Source organism: Cardiocondyla obscurior, linkage group LG03 (genome assembly GCF_019399895.1).
Source record: "Cardiocondyla obscurior isolate alpha-2009 linkage group LG03, Cobs3.1, whole genome shotgun sequence".
NCBI lineage: Eukaryota > Metazoa > Arthropoda > Insecta > Hymenoptera > Formicidae > Cardiocondyla > Cardiocondyla obscurior.
Window position 1 is genome coordinate 1,571,171 of NC_091866.1, and position 21,843 is coordinate 1,593,013.

General features: G+C 37.4%; 1 long non-coding RNA gene across 1 annotated transcript in view; it reads left to right on the forward strand.

Annotated features, from left to right (window-relative positions):
* Nucleotides 1–21,395, forward strand: part of LOC139101359 (uncharacterized) — a 203,011-nt gene extending 181,616 nt beyond the window's left edge. The window contains exon 6 of the long non-coding RNA XR_011545538.1: nucleotides 18,638–21,395. This is a non-coding gene — a long non-coding RNA (uncharacterized lncRNA). The remainder of the gene's footprint in view (nucleotides 1–18,637) is intronic.
* Nucleotides 21,396–21,843: the final 448 nt, after the last annotated feature.

The following is a 21,843-nucleotide window of genomic DNA, read 5'->3' on the forward strand; positions in this document are numbered from 1 at the left end:
CGGAACATGTAGCCTCTCTTTTTTACCGGAAAAACAGTTTTCCACGACTTTCCCGGGAAGGAACGATGGTCGTCACTTACGACGGCCCGACACAATGCGACGGCGGACATTGTCACGTAACGGGTAAACATCCATTACCCGGACGGAGCGAAACGTCTCGGTTCCGGCCGGTTTCAACCGTTTGGCCGTTTCAAAGAACAGGCAAATCGATCCGGGCGACCTTCGGCTCGCCCGAGGAACAAGGAAAAAGGTGGACCCCAGTCAGCCCCCATGACTGGTCGCTTCCTCGATAGATATCTGGCGGAGATATTACGATCTCTCGATTGGATTCGATCGACCATTTCACGAGCCTTCTCTTCGGCCCGGATTAGGGAAGAGAGGATGATTTAAGGTTAATTTCAAACGGATTATCCTTCCTTCGTTTCTCGAACGCGCGATTCTTCGTGGTCTTATTGGTGCAGCTCGCGACGCGACTCAAATTGACCTATTCTGGACGATACGGAAAGGAACAAAACGCCGCGTGACATCTCGTTTCATAATGAATTGAGAGATATAACGAGATAAAGAATATTTTCAAAAGAGGAAAGGAGGAACGTACCTCAAGTACTATAGAAATATTATTTACTTTTCTATCTCTTTTAATAAATATGACTTATTAAATAATTGTAATTAAATGTTATAATTAAATTACAATTAAATCGCGTTTCAGAAATGTTTTAAACTCGGTGTTCATAGTATAGATTATAAAGCACATAATGTAAAAGCAACCTGGTTAATCTTAGTATCAATAAAATATGTCACACAAATGTTATCAATGTATATCAATATCATTCATTTACCTCATCAATTGAGAAGCGTGTTTGGTGACTGCCGGCTGCGGAAACATGTAAATTCGCGAGCGCGTGATTGTGCGACGCGGGGATCTGTTATTACACACCCGGGAAATTTCATTTAGCGTGACGTTTGTCACGTGATTATGCCACGTAATTAGCGAAATAACACCTGGACATTTAATAACTCATCGGCTTGACTGGAACGAGCGGCGTGATGCGTTCACAATAGGCGCTCACCTACCTCCGACGTCGAAAATGTAACAATTTTCGGTTATGCATGCAATCGTGCGCGATCAATTCGCACTCGTATACTCAAAATATCGGTAACCGCATGTAACACAGGCCGAGAATAGCTAAACTGCATCGAGCACGAATTAACGCTTCGCGAAAAGTCATTGACTCGCTCCACCGCGATCGATATTGATATCGGTGCCGCCGATCTTCCGCAATCTTATTAATTAATTAACCATCACTCGTTAACACGATCCAAGTATATGAAAAAAAAAAAATTTCTCTTATATTTTGCCGTATTAAAATCAAATTATTTTTTCCGTCCCGTTTCACTGAGCCGAGCGTCGCGTCATTAATGTGTATCGTTACCATAATTTCCTCGCAACAATGATATCGGGAGTCTGAGAGAACTACTTCCGCGAAAATTAGCAGCGGAAGCGAGTGCGAACCGGGGGAGGGCTAACTTTATATCGAACAACTCGGCCGAAAGTTAAACCTTGCTGGCGCGTAATCGCTTTGGCGAAACGCTCCGCGCCGCCGTAGGGCGAGCGCGCCACACGAATATCCAGACGTCATTTAATCGGACATTCCTCTCAAGGTTTCAGGGTCTCGCTGCGTCTCGTCGTGTATCTCTTCCGCTTCGAGGCATCGCGTCACGATAACCCACGGTGCCAAGGCAACTGCGGCAAGTTTCATTCCGGGATTACGGGCCGGGTCCCGCGGTCGTAGACGACGTTACGTATCTACCTAGCGGACGCTCGATTCGCAGTCGAGAGACCTCGTATTACAAGACGCGACGAGCATCGTAATAAGAGATGCGAATTACAGAAAACGGAAGCAGCTCGGCGCGGCGCGCATTGGTAGCGCCCTATCGACAGTTCGATACGAGTGAAAGGAAGGAGCTGTTAATTGAGACAGAACTATTTTTTTATCTTGATTCCGTCGGATTATATACGTTGCGATTGATATTCATTGATAAAGTGAGACATAGAAATATAGAATTACAGTATGATATACGATGTACTGTTATAATGCGCTAGTCTGATTACGTTTGAAAGAGTTTAAAAAAAAAATATTCAAAAAAATAGATGTTATTTGATCTTATTATATTCAGAAACAAGCGTGAAGCGCGAACAGATTAGCTCTGGGATAAATGCAACAACATAGCCGTATTTTATCAAGAGATAGAAAAGTGAACGGAAAATAGTTTCTCATCGATCCGACGAATTCGCGCCGCCTCGGGTTGTCTTGCAGTCAACTTACAAAAGGTTGAAATCAACTTGCAAGTCGATAACCTATAATTGAATACGTAGATGTTGCAAAAAAAAAAAAAAAAAAGGTGTAATCAAAGTGCGACCGTGCCGCTTGCGCTCTCACAAGACAGGTTTCTTCGAATGCTGTCACGAGAAATGACGGAGTAGAAGAGATCGTTATGATCGTCTTTGCAATAACCCGCATTCTTTCCTTAATCTTCTTTAAATTGATATTGGTGAAAAATCGAAACATACAATACTCCTTTCGGACTTTTGGCATTAGAAAATAAAAAAAAAAAATTTTTTTACGTCCTTTGAGATATAATATTAAGTAAGTTTATCAAATTGCGGAATTGAGGTATAATTATTTTCATTTATCAGAAAAGAGATCGTAATTAAAAATTTACAAATTAAATATTTTTTTCCTGTGCGTCTTTTACTTTAACGATTAAATTAAATCGCAAGAAATAATATTTCTAACCACTGCTGCGAATAGTTCGCGTAGTTTCGCTACATTTTATTGAATCGATGTCCGATGAATGATCGTAGTATCGCCAATATCTTTTCTGGTCATTTCATTGTATTATAAAACTTCAACAATAGATCACTCGAGCGAATCGAATAGCGAAAGAACAAAATGACGAAGTAGTTAATTAATTCGAATCGATTAAGTATCTGGTTCTTTTGGATAATTGACATCGTGCAGAATTAACGTGAATTTATTTCTCCTCTATTTTTTTTTTCTATATTGTGTAAAGTGGAAAAGCGATATTTATATATTTATCGAACTTCGATATTAAGAGAACGACAAATTTATCCCAGATGTACGCAATATATAATTGTAAATATTCACCATGCGTTATATTTGTATTTTAATCCCCCAGCACTATTGTTTAGAACAAAAATGGCTTTCATATAATTTTCAATTATTTTGTTGAGAAATATGTTTGTACGCGAAATTATTTTCAATCAAGTGACAATGAGAGAAAAAGAGGAACATATCCATAAAATAAAACATACTATCTTTGCAAACATATTTATGGATGACTCCAACAGCATCATTGACGGTGCTATTTTGGCGAGTATTACAAATGCAATAAAGTTTGACGAGATGCCACTTCGTCGAAAGTTCATTTGTATTTTCCATGGAAGAGTCGGAATTAACGAATTCCTGGAATAACTGACGCGCGGCAACACAACGGGCGCATAATACGAAACGTACTATGTAACACGCGATGCACTTTGCAAACGTATTTAGGATTTCTCCGAAGCCTCGAACGAAGCCGGTATAGCACATCTTTCACGTGAAAGTCGACACGTGATTTATTCGGCCATTCTGTAATTCCGATTTCATCGCATGATACTTCCTTCCGTTACATACGCGTTTACATAATGTATTTTTATATCGCCAAATAATAAATGTGTATATACAATCGCGTTAAAAGAACGTTCTGCGATTCTTTAAATTCAATTGTGTACTAAATTTCAAGCGAAAATTTCTATTTAAAAAAAAGTAAAAAATAAATAAAAAAAAAAAATAAGATTTTCAATATCTAACTGTCAAAAAAAGAAAATAACCGTCAAATGATTTTTACGTGAAACTGGACTTTAGTCAAGTTCATTGCATTTTTCTCTCAATCAGCTTACGTATTCTCGCTCGATATAATCAAATAAAATATCTCAATATTGCATTTCTGAAAAATGCTATTCACGTAATTCTTACAATGTGAATGCATCGAAATTTCATGGATTGGTCTCAAAATGGATGTAGTCTGAAGCGCATACATAAAACTCTTTATGTCGTGATTTAAACGTGATTTCGGAATTTCATGTTACAAAATGATATAAAAAGCGTTTTGTACCATAAATTTTAAAACTATAACAATTTCTACGGTCAAGTAAAGATCCAATTTCATTAACACATATTTAATATTATTCTCAATGTATTACAATAACACCGTGTTTTAATCATAAATCCCCTCAAGCTTATCTCACCATATTTTACATTTTATGTAACGCTTCATATATCATACGCATACACAATACCTTAAAAGTTTCAAGAGAGATCTTTTGGCAATTAGCGGCAAAAGAAGAAAAAATTATCAAGATCGAGAACTTGTATTTTACTGTATAATTTACGATGATAAGAAGTCCTGGTGACACCTATATTTAAATTTAAATACGCTTTATCTATTTCTTGAAAGCGTACTGCTATCTAGATATCTCTGAAGATTAATCGGTGAAACAAATTTGACGCTATCCTCTTGTCGACTTGTCTCAACTTTCATTAACAATTACAACTGTTATTTGAGATTCGAATGTGACGGCGCGAGATCGGTGAGTTGATAAAACTCCTTCTCGAGAATGTATTCCGATACGTAAGTGTATAGAAGCGCTAATCAATAAAGATTCGTTTACAAACGATGTAAGGGATTATACAAAACTCACAATTCCTCTAGTGAGATAATAGCGTGGATGGATATCTCTAAAGATAGTGGGTGTTTCTAGTGTCGGATTTGTTTAGTATGTTTACTCTCCAGACATTTATAATGACAACAGTCTACAATTAAACTAAGTCTAGTCGAGCTAAACAATTATTTTCACGACTAAATTAATTTTTAAAATTGCATGATCAAAACAATGATAAATTAAAAGGTCGGAAGAAAACTATCTTAAGGATACTTCTAGATTTTTAAAAAATCATATTTATATAAAACATATTTATAATTATAGAGACTTCTATGTCACTCTGTCATTTTTCTTTCGTCTTCATCGTAAAGAGACGATAAAATGGCAGACTGCACGCGCGCTTGTTCGTTAAAAATATCTTCTAGTTCCTTTCCTTTTCTATTTGGTACGGTCTTTGGAAATACTTATGCTTTCGCGAGGACGTGCTCATTATTTTTAATAATTCAAGCATAATATGTCTTTCTCTTTTTCTCTCAACGACGATAAAAAAAAGTCATCATTACGACACCGCAAATACGATATCGGTTTGATCTAAAAAATGAGAACAACCTTTTGATGTCGTTCTTTTTCCCGGGTTTAATAAAAAAAAAAAAAAAGTTACTGAATTTACTTTATGCAAACTGTTCTCACATGACATGCTTATGAACCAAAAATGTACATTATATTTATTTTAATTTAATCCCTACCAAAATAATATTTTTTATTGTAATGAAAACGATCTTTTTACACAAAATTAGAATTTCACAATTATATTTTGCAAGATATATATTTTGCGACATTTATTTTGAAAAAAAATTATTATAATAATTATAATGGAATAAGGGAATATAATTTTTTTTTAATACTATATGTACAAAAAAAAAAATACTGCTTCTATCTAAAGAGTTGAAAAGAATATAGCGCGAGAAAAATTTTGTTCCATAATTTTGTTCTTTTTAAAATTTACTTGATTAAAAACACTGACAATAATTATAATATATTTTTTTATTAAAAGAATAATATTAAATAATAAAAAAAACAAAGTAGGTATATGCACGTAAATTAATTAAACTTTAAACTTTCAAAATCTGTTAAAAGGATGCTAATCTGATACCTTTGTATGTCTCGTCTGTCCACAGTACGTTAGTTTTCTCGTCTTTAATCAAGGTCTTAAAGTAACACGTGGTCAAAGAACACGCGTCTGGAATCAGTATCTCTTCTCAACAACGCACGATCAAAGAACGCGCGTCTAAGACATATTTACGACTTGACTCGGGAACGATTATACAGAACAACCCGAGGAAGAAGAGATTACGAAAAAGAGATGAAGCGTTAACCTGAGAGAGCGCGTTAACGTGGCAGATTTGCCTTATCAAGCGAAATAACTCCCACTCGATTTATCGCTCTGCCCATTTATTACGTCTCGCGTGAAGAACGCGGCGGAGAGCTTCGCCAAAGTAAATTCACCATAAGGAAGGCATTTGCTGCAACGGGGGACAATGTACTGGAAGCGGAAGAAGTACGTGCTCGAAACGAAGGTCCTTAGAGGACCAGGCTGAGGCTGTTCGTTCCGCACGATGCCTCTTCTTATTTTGTCTTTTAACTTATTCTGCGCTTACTCCCGATATCCTCCCCTATCTTATTTTTCCTAATGCCCTGTTTAAAATTCCGTCGAACTTCTTTCTCACGTCTCGCGTTTCCAGCCGCGCGATATTCACGTTTCCCTAGGTAAGTCTTTTCCCGTTCGAACGTTTCTATCTGGCGAATGTCTATAAGACCGCCTTTTGCGCGCGACACCGATTTCACAAACCGTCAGAACAAACTGCCGATAAATTGTCCCGCGGTAATGATATGTGAACATCGCCTTTACTACTTTAAACCGTCGACAAAGTGCTAGGTGTCCCGAGTTAGTGTTTCGATTATACGCGGAGACATAGAAAAACGCAACCATGGTTCGCTGCATCTGCGACAAACGGAAATTCAAGCGGACGTTTAATTCCAGCGAGCAAAAAGACGATGAATAGAGACGATATAGTAGGTATGAAGTGTATAGGAGTGTATGTGTGTGAAAACCTGCAACGTGTTTTCCGCTCAACCGCGCATGCTATCTCGAAGATACTTCTACCCAAAGATCCACAGCTTGAAGGCATCCCTATTTAGCGATTTCCACTAAATTTATTACGAAGCTAAATCGCGCCCTTTCAATGAAACTGTGCCCAAGGAAAAACGGTTAATATCAATGGCACATGTGTGTAAAAGTCCAGCTGTTAAAAGCTGTCGAAATACAATCTCTTAATGGAGAACAGCATGATACGCGAAACTTCCGAGTCCAAAAATAAAAAAAAGTAGAATTTATTTATTATTATCAATAATATATTAATTTTTGTTAAAATATAAAATATTTAATTAAATTAATATACTTCGCTGTTATTTATAATTTTTAATTAAAGCTCAGAGTTGTTTGTTCAAGATTTATGTCAACAGCCTGTCGGACCTGATTGAACGTATTTTTTAACAATTTGATACGCGACTATTAAAGATTAGCTTTTAAACTCGTAACATTGCTGTGCAGTAAAAGTGTATCTTTGACGCAACAGCATCTAAACTTCACGTACGTATTTGTTCGTCGCATAACTGTGATGACGGAAACAATCGTATACCGGATGGAACTTAGTCATGTAAATTAAGTTTACAATTCACGTTGTCGTGTCGTATGTCTGCAGGTTAGACACTAATTTAGTATTGCTTTTGCGTATCTGGGACGCGCTAATAAACCCAATGCCGCGAAATATAGTCAGGCTTCGGTGCCGCGAAATATATTCTCGTTAACTTTACGATGAAGTATTTGTTGGAAACATACGTATGTGTGTTTACGTACATATATGCACGTTCGCGTATCTAAAGACGTAAAGGTACGGAAAATGTTGCATGTTTACAAGCTGGCACTTGTGACACCGAATAAAAGCATTGCGAAAAAAACAATATAATTTACGAAATCTTAACACAATTTTCAGCGTTAAAAAAGTAATCGTAGTTAACAGAAAGAATAAAGGCACGTCGCGATAGATAATAACAAAAGAACGTAAAAATTGAATATCGTAATAACTGTTGCTTGTGATTATAGCTCTTGTTAAGTGTTATGCCGCATTTATGACGTATTTACTAACACAGGTGCATTGAAACTAACGAACCGTAGACAATTATATTCGTATATGAATAATCAAACGGATAGTAATAAAAACAAAAAAAAAAACAAAAAAAAAGGTATCGGCTACTGTTTTTAAACACCGCCGTTGCTGCGTTTTTTTTTTTTAATAGGACAACCGACCGTGCAATCTTGCTGCGTTAATGGATCGTAATTGGACACATCGTTCGATGCTCTATTTAATGCATCGACAGACAATCATTATCGCTGCTGATTGTGCGTGATAGAAATTACTGTACACATATATGATAGCTTTCGAATAGACATTGAACGACCGGTAAACGAGGCCACTGTGTTAATGGGAACCGCTACCAAATTTTAATTGGTGCAATGCGAATGAGTGATCATCGATTTATATCGACAACGAAAGCGCCGACGACGCATTCACGTACCATGTGTTTCAATAACATCGAAAAACCGTTATCGATCATTTTCTCGCCCTTTTCTATATAGTCAGCAATAATTAATGGATCATCACGCACGCTCGGCGCGCAATTACCTATCGACTTTAATTCCACTTTCTAAATTAGACGCAATCAAAATTTCAGGGTATAACATGATTGATTGTTGTAAAATATATATATATCAGCGATATCTATTCGTCTATTTTGCCACTGTAATTTTTTGAAAACGTTTTAATTTCGCGATAACTTCGAAAGCAGCGTACTCATCGGTAATAAATTGTTCTTTCGTGGGACGCGCGCTCTAAAAATATCACACGGCGTGTTTTGCAGCGTACACGTGGTACCAGGATAATTCGGGACGAATTTATCGGACGCCTTAATTATTCGGATGGATTCTTAACTTAATTGCTTTAATTAGAGCTGCTCTTTTCGTGTGGTCCAACACGACGCTCGTTCGTGCAAGTCTTCGCCCGTTGCCAACAACTTTTTGCATTTTCACGAAAACTGCTCGAGATAGTTTTCTTCATCTTTTTGCGAGGCTTCTTGCACGCTACAAATTTCAACATCCTGAACCGTCACGTGGAAACTTTTCTTTGTAGCACTTTTTAATCGCGGAACCGAGAGTATTGCAAGCTGAGAATGTTATTTTTTTTTTTTTATATATAATTTTAACATAATGTTTTTGACAAATTCTTTCTAATAGTTTTCTGATACAAAAATATTATTTAATTCTGCTGTTAATGTATACGATTGCTAAACGTTCTGTACACTATGCGGAGAAATTTTATTTAATTTTTATTAAAAGTGTTATGTAATAATAATACCGCAATTCATGATTTAATAAAACAAAAAACTGACGTGTATATCGTAATATTTGGCACTTCCGGAATTTTAATTAAGACATATAAATTTTCCAAATATAAAATTAACTCCACGTACTTATATTTAGAACAGCAATTAAATGGGTTATAATAGTTTTCGGGTCCGCGTCTACTCGAATGCCAACCCTTCCGCGCATAATTAAGCCCTTAGCATTTCTTGGCTCTTCCTCCGCAGGAATGCAGTTTCGTTTCGGCATGCATACCGAGGACAACATGATTCATAGTGCACATTCCACGCGTATCTTCTTTTTCTCGTGTTAAAACCGAGATAAATGTTTTCACGTGAATGAGTAAGATTCGATTATATTTTTACGTTTAAAGTGATGCTTTCACTTGCACGCAAGTCTTCGCGGGGAAAAACAAATAATCAAAAGATTACAATTTATTCCGCGAAAGAAGAATAAAATGAATCTAATTAAGACTGCATCGGCGAACGTTTAATTAACAAAATATATCTTCCTTTTGGCCGCATGCCTGCATGTTTATCGAACTCGAATTCGTTTATTTCGCTGCTGATACGAGGGTCTCTTTCGTTTCGCGATATCCACTCGGAGCATCTACGCTATCGTCAAGCTTGTTTAAACGAAGTCGCGTGCATCACAAAACAAATATATCTCGTTGCACGGCGCGATTGTAACAATCAGAGGATACCGGCGTGTCTCCGCATCTCTAATCTTCTAAGATTTCCGCGGCTCTATCGCGCAATTATCGTAACGTCGGCGAACACGAGCTGTGCTTCTGTAATCTACACGCGCGTCTTAGGCGGCGCCAACTTCCCGGAGGCTGAACCGCGCGTAAACCAAAAGCGCCGGCTACAGACCGCCGTCGAATGGAACAAAGAGGCATCGTACTTGAAACCGACGCAACCGGCCCCCGGCTGTGAGATTAGTCTAGGGTTTATGCTCACGATAAACAAACTCCAAACCTAACCGGAGCAAACGTTCCCTTCGCGGAAGCAATCCTTTATCGCGGGCAACTGTCTTTCTGTTAGGCCACCAAGTTCGATGATAGTGGCTGATGAAGGAATGAGATATCTCTCTATAATATCGCGTGCACGCACTTTGTTATTAAATAAAAAGAAATATAGCTTGTAGAAAAGACGGAGGTATGCGCGCAATCTTCAAAGCAACGCCGGTAATGATATTGATAAATCTATTTAGACTTTAGATATCGCTGAGATAATTTTGCGCATGTAAAATACCATTTTAGTTCAACTAATTCGAAATCATAGCGGGCAGAATTTCCTAAGCTTCTTTTAATTAAAAAAAAATTTATTTTATCAGCGAAACGTTGCATAAAATCAAGAAAAAGATCTCCTTTTTTATATTCGTGCATTTCCATAAATGGCAGTGTGTTCTACTATGCATATTTAAGATGTAAAGTCTTGTACATTTTTCCGACGATTTACGTTAATTATCTGGTAATTTTAAGTATGTGCTAAAAATAAAAAAAATAAAAAAAATGGTTCTGCTTTTATTCGCACAAGATAATTCATTTTGGCTCTTAATGATACCGATTCCCATTCGCTTCGTGAACAAAAACAGTAATCGAGTCCGAGTTCAATCTCGCCGTTTGTTTAGAAGTACTTTAGGCAGTCATATCAAGAAAATAATCGCAAACGCAAAGATATCAATAACAAAGGGATATCAGTCACATAATAATAGGAGAAAGGAGGGAAGGATGGTTTTCGCGCGTTTCGACATCGTTGACAATCCATATCGCGGCGACGGTTCCGAACGAGACAACATCGATCTCAACGTTATCGATTACAATCGGTGTAGCATTCGCGTCGCCAAAGTAATTCACACGATGTACAATAACCGGTCCCGCATGTGATATCTTGGCGAATGTTAAAAAGAGATGAACGAGAACACGGGCCGACGAATATTTCCCGCGTCGGTCGGAACGACATAAATAAATAAAAAGGGGAAAAAAAAAAAAAACGGCCCGGTCCGGAGAGTGATCACGCCGCAGAGCGGTCGCGATGGTGAGACAGCGAACAGAAACGTGATATCGGCCAGCCATCGAGAGCCACGAAAATAAATAGAAAGAAAAATATGCCTGGCTCGTAGTACGTATATTTGGGTCAAGCTGGTTGAAGATCGGTAGCGGCACATTGCCCTCGTCGGTCCAGCGCACCTCTTTCTTTCTCTCTCTTTCCCTCAGACACGCGTTCGCTAGTTCGTTTCGTACGTGTATGCGCGTATTGGATTTTTCACTGGGAAAACTCCCCGCGTGCCAGAATTTCCGATGAAACGTTTGCATTCGTTGCGACTGGATAAACAGTATTTTTTTCGGGGCTCTTCATTAAACATCGCGACAAGTAACCTATCCGCAGGTGAGTTGCATTGCATCGAGTGTTTGCAATTCTCGCAGCGACTCTCGTTGCCATAAATATTGTTCGAGCTTAACTGGGATTTAACAGATTGATCTGTCTCTTTTTTTTTTAAATATAAAAAACACCCATACAGACACAGAAACTTAATTAAAAAATTAAAATCTTGATTTTAAATCATTAAAAATGCATTTTACTGAAGTAGGAAAAATGTATCTGCTTTGTTTTTATAAATATAACTTTTATTTTCGCAGTTATTGAGTGTCGGGCAGGATTATGAAACCTTTGCATTTAACCCCAGAGCCACATCCGTATCTTTAGATCTCGCTTGAAACTCGCCGCAATCATAGTGTTGTAACAAGGGAAAAAAAAGTGACAAGTACCGGGTGTTGCGAATCGCGCGGAAATGTCGTCATTTAATACAGTCATCATCGTCAATTATACTTTTCTCACCGCCTCGTGGAGGCGTATGCGAGAGGAATAACGTCAGCAACGTCGCGTCATTGATTATTGACATTCACTAATACGCCAGTCGAGAAACTTGTAATGGCGGGGGCTTAATTGTGAGGATAACAGCGCAATGGGCGATTCGGCGTAATGACTGCAATAATGTTCCACGGCTATTGCAATCGGTACTTACGAACGTTCCGCGAAGTGGAAAACTATACGTCGAGCAACCTACGATCTATCCAAGGATCCGGACGATCCCGCATAAGCGAAATCTCGATCTAAACTGGTTTTACGGTGACACGTTATTGTAGATTATCGCGATGTCATGCGAGTCAACCCTTCGTATCTTGATAATTAAAAGAATTCTCGCAAAAATCTGATACGCATCGATAATTAACCCACCTCCACATCGAATACCCTGCGTCGTTGAATTAATTCTACCTTCGATAGTTCGCTGAAGTTTAAAGTCGCGCGGAACGTTTGACTGGTTCGCGCACGTTTCCTAATTAAAGGAACCACTTTTTTATCCCCCCATTCCTTTCCGACATCTAATCATCTCGTCAGCGAGGCATTCCGATCTCCCTCTAATTCCACAGAGATCAGCCAGCAGATTCGAGAACTCTGGCGTGTAATAAAAATAACAATAAGAAGAAGACGATTAGTTTGAAGTGATCTTGCCTGCTTAATTTATCTATCGCGGTGACAATTATGTCGCGCGGCTATCTTATTGGCTGGAAGAAAAGTTTTATGTAGCGAATTAACTTTTTAATCAATTTTTATCAAAAAATTCTTTAATGATAAATGTTTAAACGAACAGTGATTTTAATTTAATTTTAGATAAATTTAATTTTATTCTTGCAAGCTAGTTAAATTAAGTTAACAAATTTTTTTTTACTTTTCTTGCCATTATTATAATTGACGAAGTTAGTGCCAGGATAAATATTGTGTAGCGATAATCATTTGTTATTAACTATATGCGTGAAATTTCCGAATAAAGAAATATATACGTAAGATTTGAAATAATACCATATAAATGATGTAATATAATAATAGTACAATTTTAACATAAATTAAGACCGCTCATGCGGAATCGATATTCGAATAATCAATGCCCGGATAATTAGCGGTCTATTGTGTATTATACATGTATAATTTTTAGCTAATAAACAGAATATATTATCATATTTCTGACAATTTATTAGAAATTATTCGAATCATTGATTTATATTGATATCTTCTCAAATATCACTAATAAATGATGACGAAAATATTGAAATATTAGCTATTGTAAATTAAACGAAAATTCATGTATTTGATAATTCTAGATTAATTATTTTCTTACTGTTCTATTACGATATATTCATCGAATTTCAAAGATTATCGTCTACTAAACTTTTCAGTAATATTTGTCATACTTTACAGTCATATAATTCGCGCTTAATTAAAAAAAAAAAAAAAAAAAAAGAGGTACTTAATGTCTCATAGATGTACGTCGGTTATGCGTTATACTATTAGTTTCAAGATTAATTTATTTTATACGTAGCCCGAGGCGTTACACTTCGTGTCAGAATTGTATGATGACTATCAGAGACCATTGCTAATAGCATCCATTGAGCACGAACGGAAATTAGGATGTCTGTGCTTCGCGCGAGAGAATTAATCTCCTAACATACGCTCACTGCACCTTGCGTGCACGCACGCACATTTGTTCGCAACACTTAGGCCGGTTGCTGAGAAATTAATCAGTTGGTTCACGGTAATGGAATATTCATCAGTTGACGAAGCAGTCTCATTGTTTACAGTCGCGTCATACGGCGTTTACAATTAAATCTAATGGTCTGTAACGATGTATCCCGTTGCCACAGGTAAATTGCCTTATCTCAACCAGTCCGGCTAGTTACGTAACACTCAGCTACGGCATTTCTACCGCGCTAACGCGAACGATGGGATCGTTCAAGGTTCTTTTTAGCCTTGTGACACGTAGCGAGCTCAGCCGTCAAAGCATTTATTAATCTTTCGGGTTTATTGAACAAAAAATGGAAATTTAAATATGTTATGAGCCGTTTCTATGCGTGAATAAAAATTTCAAGATTCAGAATTAATGATTTTTAAATTGCGACTCCGAGCGCGCGAACAGGGACTACTGAACAATTTCGTGGCTACGTGTCTACGTATTCTAGGAGGAAAATCTACATTCGTGATTGGAGACAAGAGCGAAAGCAACAGTATGCACTGTGCCAAATGATTTTGGTGCGGTCATTAATTACAAACTGCATATATGCATATAATCCAATGTTGAGTTGGCATTACTTAACTATGTTGTATTTGCATAACCGCGTACATGACGCTCGTTTAACGGCGATAATCCGCAATCGTCCACTGAATAGTGGAATGGCGTGTTTCTCTGAATTTACTGCATTTTGTATCTAAATATTCCGCGTTTGTTCGTGCGTTATATATCGATTTAATAATTTTGCTCGGTTGGAAATTAAAAAAATCAAAATTTCTAGTTTCTTGTTAATCAACTACATGAAAATTATATACATATGTATATTTAAAATATTTCTCTTTTTCTTTCCTATTATATACAATGTGAAACGTATTATTCCATTAAATATTTTAATAAAAATGTAAGGCATAATTAATTTTTGTACTAATTCAATTTTAAAAACACGTAAAAGCGGTTATCGTTCGCTTGCTTCGGATCACATGAGATGTTAAAATGTCTACGAATCATTAAAAGAATTTAACTAGTATTTTTACTTGTTCCTATTTCGTGCGCCTCGATACATCGCTACAATCTCTTTACCATGTAACAACGGAATATTCTCAGATGGTCGGCAGAACGAAAGGACAAACGCCAGTGTAAGTGAGTTTCGGCTTTCGTTGCCACCACAAGGCGTACGGTAATCCGATTCTCTTGCCAAATGGGAATGTCGCCTGGAGGCTTAATGTACGGTGCCCGGAAGCAGAAGCTCTGTTTGCACCCCACGTCCGTTGTCTGCGGCTAAGATCTTCAGATTACTCTAATCGAGAGTCACTTTTGTACGGTGTGTTAATGGCAATGTAATACACTGAGAAATACCGGAAATATGAGAGTGTTCGGATTCTGGCCGTGACTCTTAAAGATTACGAACATTTAATAGAATAGATATCTGTGATTATTAACGCGCTGTAATCGACACCGCCACCTTGTATGAGCTGATAGCTATACGTAGATCGTGTAGCTTAAAGCAACGACTCGTATACAGCTTTATGTAATAACTAAACAGTATTTTACTTGTAAATAATTTTTGGATACCGTAAAGTTGTGTGAAATAAGAAGAAAGAAGGTAACTCTAATTGTTTTTACGGAAGATTACCCTACGAAATATTACAGCGGTATTACAAAACTTCCTATCTCGCGCCGCTCTGTCGTAATACTTTCCAGTTGCGTTTTACACCTCGCCACACCTTGGAACGCACTCAACGCTTATTTGTACTCTCTCTTTACAGCCAACCCATTCGCACTTTGGACAGAGTGGCCGGCACCATGGGGCGTGAGAGACTCATAAGGCGCATTTAAAGTTGTTTCTCTTCCTTTTTCTTTTACGTTTTTATAAACAGCCCGCCTTCTGGACCAGCTTCCAAAGCCTTCTTTATTGCGCGGCCCTTTCCCCGCGTTGAATAATGAGTCGGACTCGGTCGTGAGAAGAACCCTCGCTACGGTTCGGAGCGCAGAAATATACGGTCGTTCTCAGTTTTGATTTGGGAACGGCGAATCGGCAGACTACGATTTCGCGATATTGTTTTCCGGAGAGCAGGTGCACACAGCGGGACGCGGCGCAAAATATGAGATCGCGAAATGAAGTCGGACGCGAGCATGGAATTTTGACTGCTTCGCGATGAAGTGGTTAATTTAATTATAATTACAGGTTCATTGCGATATAATAATCACGCGTACGCGTTAGGAAATTTATTACTTCGCCTTTCCGACTGACTAATCGTAAAAACAGTTAGACACTTAACGTCGTGGAAAATCTTTGTCATCAGTCGGTGGATTTTTAATTAAAATGATAACGCTGCTGAGCTACCGACGTTACATAAACGGCGGAAAAGCCATGAAAAATATCATTTTCGAATCTTTCTAATTTAACATTGTTTGCCTTTACTCTTCAGTCTCTATTATTCATTAACGGCGTGCATTATCAAACGATTATTGTGTTTCAATCGTTCCTCTCCGAATAATCTTTTTATGTCGATAACAATGGTAGCTGATACATTTCTATAATACCGCGAGAAGTAATTTCGCGGCTCGCGCTTCGCAACCCATATGTCGTCGATCCAACGGCATTAATTACTACAGTTTTTTCTATCTATTGTCGCTCCGTTCGTCGCGATTCAATGCAACGGGACGCGATACTCCCCGCTCGGTGAAAATAATTTCCTCCCTCGCGTCATCGTCCTTCGCTCGCACGCCGGTTTAATTGTTGCACAGCCCCCAGTATTCCCGACTACGGAATCTGCTTGCTCGTTTCCCGGTGAACTCGGAAGCTCCTCCTATTATACCCTAATGGCATAATAATCTGTATATCCCGCGATATGGTTTCCAATTTCAAGCGCTGATGCAGTCGGGCTGCCCTGTATAGGAGGGCATGCACCAGCTGCCTTCGTGGCTTCATGAGTTACGACTGCCGCCAAGCAATGGCCACGTGGGTGGGCGGGTGCGCTCTTCCAAACTAGATTCCCATACACTTACGACCATTTCTCAATCTACTCGGCGGGCATCTAATTCCGCGTTTTCCTTAGTTGAATTTCAAATAGGACAGACCTCTCTCTCCCATCGCGTCGAACGATACCGTAAATACGACTCTAACTTCACGCATTGAACGCCGTGCGGCAATTATATTAATTTAAATACATTCGAGATAACGACGTCGTGTAACGTCTTCATTGTAAATCGATTTCGCATTTTATCTCATTTAAGGAGGGAGGTAATTATTCGACAACGTAACAGTGTTAATCGTGTTTAACTTTAGCATGGTTTAACAAAAAAAAAAAAAATGTTAATTGACGCAACAATACTTCTTAGAATTGGATTTAATAATGTAAAATATCATATCTCATTAATTATTATTAATGTGACCGAGTATTACACGATTTTATGATATGCTTTCGTGTATAAATAAAAACGATATTATAGTATTTCTCTCTTTGACACGACTGATACAACTTGCTCGTAGTTTACGATACCTTGCACGGACGTTAATTTCTCACATTTTCACGTGATACCTTCATTACGCAAAGAAATCCTTACTAATAAGATATACAAAGGACAACCTATCCGCCGGCTAATTGTGACTCTCCGGAGTTGTAAATGCTTTTAAGTGTCGGAGCGCGTCCGCAACGTCATCAGCCGCGAAATCAACCTGCGAATAACGCCGATATATTCATGTGTTTTATAACCGACCATTTTCTTCAATAACGCGCGCCCGTGATTTGTAGAAAAGTAAAACGACAGATCGTGTGGCTCGCCTTATTTAATTCTTTAGCACGGGCAGACGATGATATCTTTCTTTTTATTTCGCGTTATTGCCCTGCTGAAACCAGTTTTACGATCAAAACCCTCTCGCGACATAGAATTACGAATACGTAGAGAAACTTGAAACACGCGACCTTCACGGGAATCACGTTTAAAGTCTTTTAACAATAGCGAAAAATATATTAAACGTGAAACAATTATATATTACGTTACTTTTTGCGATCGTAAACGTAACATATTTGTGAGATACAATTTTCTTAAAAACTTTATTTTTATACGCGTGTATATTTACCGTTAAAGCTATAAGAACTTCTCTATTTAAACATCGTGTAAAATTAGAAATTTTTTGTTCAACGTTTATGACTGTCGATGTTATTTATACATAGTATCCACTTTTTTCTTTCAGCTTGTTTTTTTTTTCTTTTTTATAGCTAGCTTTGCTCCTTTTTTTCTTTCTTCTTCAAAGAATAAGCGTATATTTACTTCATTTTGAAAAGCACAGAAAATGTATAAGAAGTATACACTCATATACGTACAAAGAGTTTCGCGTCAAAGCGTTTTGAATCAAAATGTCGCCACCGACCGTCTGAAAAGATCTGAAGTGATGGTGTCACGCTATCGACTTTTATAAACGCTCCAGCTTTCCTTGTAATGACTAACGTTATTATAGTTCGAGGTATTGCACTGGTATAAAACTTGACGCTAAATTACGGCGAAAGGTCTTTGCTCGGCGTGCTACTTGGTTAAACGGACTTTGCATCGCCTTCGTTCGTGCTACAAAATCGCGATAAAATCACATTGTGCCTCGATTTAACAGCGATCTACAAACTATTACGATTGACATCACATTTTCGAGTAGTTTATAGTTTTGTTAAGTGTTAAACTACAATCGTATCTTTGATAAAAGCAATAAAATAATTTTATTCAGCATATTTTAATATTTTTTTTTTTATAACGGCAGATAAGCGGCCGTTTAAAATCATTTTAATTGCATTAAAGTTCTATTTATTGAGTTTTAATTCAAATTTTAATCAATTGTATGTTAATTCATAACAGGCATCATTTATATTTTCCAGGTCTCAACACGGTTATTGATCTGATAGCAGATTGTTTATCAAATGCACAACGTACATCCTGCCGACTGTAATTTTCCCGGATCAGCATTATTCCGGTTTGTTAAACCGGTAATGACAATTCTCTAAGGACGTTATATACATTAATGAAAGGGGGGGGAGGGAAAAAAAAAGCACTATCAATGTACGTCCGGTTATCCATCTGGATTTCCCATTGCGCGAATTTTGTATGTTTCGTTTGCAGTCTGAACGAGCTCGATGCTAATTAGTACGCCTTTGTTAATGAATTATTACCGCGCGTTATTGTGTCGGTTGGTTTGCGCACGACAGTCAGATCTGTCGGAGTCGGCGACGTTGACGAAGAGCGAGTGGCTAAAAGCGCGGCGTAAGAATTTTTATATCGCTCCACCACACCTGCTGGCACTAACTTCTCGAACCTCTTGTCTCGAAAGATCCATATCGTTTTAAATGCCTGCCCGCACGCAGCCAGACCGTGGAAACACATGTATTCGCGGCCGGTGATTTCGACTAACTTGCCTGTTACAAGGTCCTAACTTTCGCGATCGAACCGTACGATAGAAATTCCTAATTTTTATATATTAAATACACGGTATACGTTAAACAATAAATGCATATTTGTAAATTTTGAAATTTAAAAAAAGAACGACGATTGATCACTTGAACGAATTTATTTATTGATTCAATTGATTATATTAAATTCATAAACGTTATTTATTAATAAATGTCCCTTTACGTTTGTATGATTTGTAAACATTTTAATAAAATAGAATAAAGAGAATTAAATAATACATATTTTTTCTTCAAATATAATAATATTTAACTTCTTTAAAATTATAAGTTGTACTACTAATTTTCATATAAAATAAAAATGTACCGAAGATGCTGTAAATTTTTACAAGAATGTGCGTAACAAAATCTTTAAAATAGTTTTCTAGATTTTAATAAAATATAAGAAAATTTTAAACGAGATCAGTGCATTACGCGCATCAAATAAATTCGTTCTGCGGATCTTCAAGTAATCGCGAAGCACGAACGACATGACGATGATGACGATGATGATGGACAGAAAAACTGCGGATGCGGGAATATTCTGTAAAATCTACTTTGGTATTTGTCCGTACCGTCGCCCTCGAAACTCAGTTGCGCTTTTTCACTTACTGATACGTGATGAGAAATCGTAACGGAAAAGACCAGCTACAAGTTTCCTGAGTAGTTTTCAAGACTTTTAAAACTATCCGTTAACACATGTGTTCTTATACGATTATGTGATAATTTGCCGGAATCGCAACGTCACCGGCTCGAAAACCGCAATATCGAAACAAACCCGCGATATGCATGTAATAAAATAAAATTAAAAAATAAATAATAATACCGTATTTTATAGCGATCGACAAAGAAATCGACGAATTCGAGAGAAAAACTTGGAGCACGTTAGCGTCGATCCGATGTATTTTTATGACGGTATGTAGAGCCTGAATCGAGGTTGTAATGCCAATGAGTCGGTAAGTTAATAACTGCGCGATTACCTCGAGCGTGAACGCAAACGTTGCAGAGCGTTGTAATTTTAATGGACGCGCGCGGGTGTTTGATGTATTTGTTGACGTGTAAAGTTTGTATTAATCGCAGGTGAGTTAATATGTACACGTGTGTACACGCGCATGGACTGCAACGTGCGGCGCGTGAAATATCTCCGTGGAGATTTTTTTTTTTTTCTCAGTTATACGGGAAGCCTAGGACCCTCTAATTTAGGCATTCTTTGCCCGCGTGCACTTCCGTTTTTGAGCATATTACCTACCGCGAGACTAATGAGTACGCTGCACTTATTAAGGGCGGCGTAATGGCGCAGTTTGGACGCACGTCGGTGGAAAATGGCAATTTTAACTGCAACATGTTCGTACTGATATTCCGAACACGGCAGGTGGGTTAAATACCTGAACAATCACGAAACTTCGTACTCTTGCCTCGCGATCGAACGGAATTACCCTCTTCGACCCTTTTAACCACTGGGTCGATTCCACTTATCGTGAATCGGGCTGACCTACCCCATTACGCTCCATGATAATCGATGGCGATGTTATTTCAGAGACGATAGGCAGTTTAAAGTACGATGGCTCGATATAAGTACGAGAGAATTTATGATTCCATGTCGTCTTTCTAGTATACAGCCGATTGTTCGGTCTCGATCTCTATGTGATTATTTCAATTACGTCGAAATGTCTATGACTGCACTGAGAATTGGTTTTTATAAATGCCGACTTATTTAAAAATGACTATTATCGTCGCATATATAACGCCGCGGTGCCTATTTATTACGATGCCAAGCCAAATTGCCAATGTGCCACGAAGAGATACCTATTATTACACAAATGAAACGCGAAAGATTACGTCCAACTGGCAGTTATCGAATGCCATTTAAATACTGTTACTAGCAATCTATATTTTCATCTAACGTTTTATTATTATATATTGCTTATTGGAAATTCTAAATCCAATTTATCTAATACGATAATGATATTATAGTTAAAAGGCGAGGTGCGCTAAATGAGAATTAATTTTCTGTTTATTATTATACGCTTATGGAATTGTACAACGAGCATAGTGCTATAATCGAAATAAATATAAAATAATATGACAGTTATAAACACGTTGAGTTGTGACGAAATTGATACTCTGCTCGTACATTATGTTACACGCTATTATGCGATATAACCAAAAAAAAAAAAAAGAATAAAAAAAGAAATATTGTTGTTTATTCCACGGGTAATAAATAAATACTGCATGTTGCGCCAAAAATGATGCAAATATATCTTTTTCCCGTTTATCGTTACTCGTTGCATCGTTATGTTACATTCACTTCTATGTCATTACGGATTTTTGCAACGAATTACATTGGCTATGTTGTTTAATTATTCTTTCAAAACGAAACCAACGAGCGTGAAAAGTTCGGGATAAAATTAATCAGAACACAATTTTGAAATGCATAGATTTACAAATCTTTTTAACTGAATGCGTTAATAAAAAAAAAATATATATATATAATTATGATTGCAGAACCTCTATTGAAATATCTACAAAACCTTTGTTTTAAATGTAAAATTGAAACTCAAACCAGCATATTCAGACATTTTTACAGTGGAATTATATTACAAAAAAAAAAAAAAAAAATGTAAATTTACGTTCTAACATTT